This window comes from Vicugna pacos, chromosome 1 (genome assembly GCF_048564905.1).
Source record: "Vicugna pacos chromosome 1, VicPac4, whole genome shotgun sequence".
Classification (NCBI taxonomy): domain Eukaryota; kingdom Metazoa; phylum Chordata; class Mammalia; order Artiodactyla; family Camelidae; genus Vicugna; species Vicugna pacos.
This window is the reverse complement of record NC_132987.1, coordinates 37,767,621-37,772,117: the sequence shown is the minus strand read 5'-3', so window position 1 is coordinate 37,772,117 and position 4,497 is coordinate 37,767,621. Positions and strand designations below refer to the sequence as shown.

Here is a 4,497-nt window from a genome sequence, read left to right as displayed (position 1 = left end):
TAGTGGCTGGGTCCCTGCCATGTGCAGGCTTCCCTCAAATGGGTGGGTCTCCAGGTCTCGGTGGCCGCTTTCTGTAGCCCTACAAGGCGCCTCCAACTGGAAGGGCCCCATTCTGGCCCTCAGGGATTCCATCTTGTCCTACTGTGAAGTGGAGGGGACTGGTACTCATTGGTTCTGCAGGCTGTGGTTGTCTGGGTGGTCCTTTTTAGAGTCAACACAGCCTGGCCTGGGGGTGTCACCCACCACCGCCACTATCACCAGGAATACTACCACCCAGGACATCAGGGTTGGCTCGTGGGTGGCCTAGACTTGGAGGCATGTTGTTTGCAGGAGCATAGAGGGTAATTGTACATGGAGATCAGACTAACCACTGCTCCCATGGTTGATGAAAACCCTTTGCAGGTGAGCTAGGAGCATCGCAGGTGTGGCGAGGGTTTAATCTGGGCTCTTGATTAGCCCTGGATACCGCAGGTAGTTCTTGTTGCCGAGGAGCCGCTGGTTTAGCCTTTGTGAAAGGAAATGACACAGCTGTGGCCCACCCCCACTCATTTCTGCCTGCTTCACCTGTAATTGTATATGAGGATTAAGAAGAAGGCTGCGGGAATGGGTGGCTCCGCTGGATTGGAAGAGAGGGAACTGGAGCAGCCAGGGAACTCAGAAGAGAAGGAGGAAGGGAGGCGAGACAGGGATTGGTGGGGATAGAGTACTTGGAGTGTAGGAGTGAGGGATGAGGATTGAGTACCTGCTTGAATCCAAAGCTGAGCTGTCCATATGGGGAATGAAAGGAGCAGTGGGGATGGGCACCATCATAGCCCCTCTGGACTTTAATTTTGTTGGAGTTCAGGACAGAGATGCCCCAGGCCTGCAGAAGTTAAAGATTGAGAGGGTCACAAGACTACACAGCTGTGCCATCCAAGGTTTTCTGTTTCCTTCCTCCTCGCCCTGTATTTGTCCCCTTCTTTACTCTTCCTTCTTCCCTTCTAAAGAATAGCAGGAGGCCTCATCCTTTTCCCCTTATGTCCTCCACTGTCTTTTAGCTTTACCTCTCCTCCACCTGGGACTGGGTGCAGAACTCGAATCTCAATCTGGGCTCGGAGCTGAACACAGCTGGGAACCATTAGTCCTAGTGTAGTCTCCTATTGGCCCCTTGGGGACTGAGCTAGGACTTAGAGAGAGGGTGGAGGTGGGCCTGGATTGGGGGAACTGGTGGAGGATCCTTGGCTGGTGGCAGTGCTTTTGCTTGGTGGACGAACTGCGGCATTTCCATGTCTGTTGGTGGTAGCAGGATTGTGAGTGGCTGTTGTGGACTCGTGGCAGTGGTGCCTATTGTAGTTCCAAGTGGAACTACTCCAAGTGGTGTAGTTCCAAGTGGCTGTTCTAGGGCTTCCTGTAGCTGAATATGTCACCATGAAGGATGGTGGCAGAGTGGCTGATTTTTTATGAAGACAGTCATTCCTTGTCCTCTGAGCTTTCAGCAGGAGAAAGACTGGTTGGCAACTCAGGGCAAAAATAAACAAGTAGGACTACATCAAACTAAAAAATTTCTGCACAGCAAAGGAAACAATTAACCGATTGAAAAGGTAACATATGGAATAGGAGAAAATATTTGCAAACTGTATGTCCCATAAGGAGTTAAAATCCAAACTATATAAGGAACTCATACAACTCAGTATCAGAGAAACTAATAATACAATTAAAAACAGGAAACTATTTAGAGGAAGAAGAAAAGATATACAATGTAAGGAAGAACAGATTTTCTAAAAATGGCTATAAGATGTAGTGGCTTTAGAAAAGGATTTGGGATTTTATATCTAGTAATTACTAGCAAGAGCAGTTTCAGTGCAGTTGTAAGAAATAAGGGCAGATTCTAATATGGTGAGTAATTAATGTAAGTAATGATGAGGGGGAGAAAAAGTAGACTTTTTTTAATGTTGGATATTAAAAAGATAAAAGAAAATTGATGGGATTGTTTATATTAAGAACCTTAAGGATGTTTAAAGCCTGCAAGGAAGGTGGCAAAAAGGAGAGAGGGGAGGAAGGAGAAAAGGGTAGAGGAAAGAGAGGAGAGAGATATTCAGATAATGTCTTAAAAGTTTAGGTGTTTCACTTAGATGAATTTCACTCTTACAAAGTATAAGAAACCTATGGCATTAGGTTTCCAGGATTTAGACTAAGTCAAGACCCAATGCCCTTTTTTAAAAATCTTGAAATTTCTGTAATCTCTTATGCATAATAAAAGATAAAACTTGGGTGAAAAAAAGAAAATGCTACACAAGAAAAGATTAATAACTTGTTTAAAATGCCAGTTCTTAGTAACATTCCGATTTATAACTTCTCGATTGTAATTAAAGAGTTTACATTTTAATACTAAAACAGGTATAGTTTTTAAGATTGAATGTAATTGTAATATCCAAACCCATTTTTATTATTAACAGCAGTGAGGAAGTTTTATCTGTGTTAACTTTAAAAGTCATTAATACATCTTTCAGATATACTTAGAATCTGTGTGTGTATATATATATAAGAATATATATATTAGTATATCAAATATATAGACATTTAAATATATACATTAGAATATATATATAAACAAGAATATTCTGATATACATACATATATATGTATATATTATATGTATTCAGTATGGGGTCACCTCTTTGTGGAGAGAGATGGGGCAAATGTGTAGGGGCGCACAGAGAACATCATTCGTTGTTTTTTTCCCCCTAATTTATAAGCTGGGTGACAGTACATGAGTTTGATTTGCTACTTAAAAACAAAAACAAACTCTACCCATACTTTGTATGTTTTTGTATATAATTAAAGAGTTGAAGGAAAAGTCAAATTGAATATATACACTGGCATATATCTTCTCAAGATATGGGCATTTACAAGATATAGATATCATGATACCAGTAGAACAAGACAAAGTAGTAGCTCTTTATCAGAGTTTTGGGTTTGAAATCAACTGAATCCCATCCTGGCTGAATGAGACAGAACACAAATTTATTAGCGGACCCTGGGCAACTCTCATAATTTCTGAATGGACCACAGAATCAGGTTGTGACTCCAGGAACAACCTTCCAAATCACATTGCAGAACAGTGATGGAAACCTTGCAGCTGCCAAGAACCAAAGAGCAGCTTGAACTGCAGCACAGCCAGGCCTTAGCACTGCTACTGCATCACTCCAGGAAGCTGGCCTTCCGGTAGCTGTTGCCAGAGGCAGATTTTGGCCATCCCCAGTTGCTTCCATCACCAAATACTAATTCAAGGTCTGGGTGGATTAGTTTACTGCTGTTGAACCAATGCCACATGACTATGTTTTAGGTGCAAGGATAAGGTAATAGCTGACATTTTTAAGCTCCTGCAATTGGAGACTTTCTTAGTTTTCCACCAAGAATCATAATGTGGGAATTTTCCTAAACACAGAAAAGGTTTTCAGACACTGGGCAGCCAAAGTAAGAGCAGCACAGGAGAGAGAGAAAGAGAGGTTTACTATAAGCTTTATTCATGGTGTGAACACTATCTAGATTTTCAAGAAGAAATTAACTGCATTGAATATATTGTTTTCCATGTTCATGTCTATAAAGCAGAGTTTCCCAGTCTCAGCACTATTGACATTTTGGGCCAGATGATTTTTTTATTTGGGGAATCTATCCTTTGCGGTTTAGAATGTTGAGCATCATTTCTGGTGTCTGCCCATTTGATGCTAGTAGCCATCCCCTACCCATCCCAGATATGACAACCAAAAGTGTCCCCATTCATTGACAAATGCTTTTTGCGAGGGCAGAATTGTTCCGACTGAGAACCATTGCTATAAAATTATGCTAATGCACAGCTTCATCATAACAGACAATGGGAGAGTATAACATGAAATTCCAGTCCATAGCACATATGTTGGTAAACACAGTTTAATCTTCAAGTCACTTGTATAGGATTTTTATTCAAATACCTTATCTTCAAATAGGTTTTAACTTTCATAAGTTAAGAACATCCATCTTTTTATGGCACGGTCATGAAGTAAGTGCAAGCAACATACCAGTAAGTGCAACATCCTACTTAAACGTTTAGAGATAGACTGCACGCTCCCAGATACTGCTTCTCTTTTATTATCTGTGTGATGGGGCATGTATTACTGTACCTCAGTTTTGCCTTAAAGAATGGAGGTCTAAAAAGTAAACATAGTAAACTCTTATTATCAGAAACAAATGAGTAATTGTTTGAATTAATATGTGAACTATATTGTGTATGCATTTGGTATGACTAATTATTGAGTGAAAGATTTAATTTGAGGAGACTTCATGTTTTGGAACTGAGTTTACAATCCTCATTATCTCTCTTACCATTATCTCTCTTACTACTCTTTTTCCTTAGTCTTGCCTGCTATTTTTCGGTAAAACAGCATTCTTTTTGTTTTTGAGTCAGCCCTGCTGCTCTGCGCAGCTCCAGGGGGCATCAGTCATTCTACATAGGCTATGCCTCAGGCCTTTTATTCAGCT

General features: G+C 40.9%; 1 pseudogene; it reads right to left on the bottom strand.

Annotated features, from left to right (window-relative positions):
- Nucleotides 1-435: 435 nt before the first annotated feature.
- Nucleotides 436-3,251, bottom strand: LOC102538307 (macrosialin-like; annotated as a pseudogene).
- Between the last annotated feature and the right edge of the window lie 1,246 nt (nt 3,252-4,497).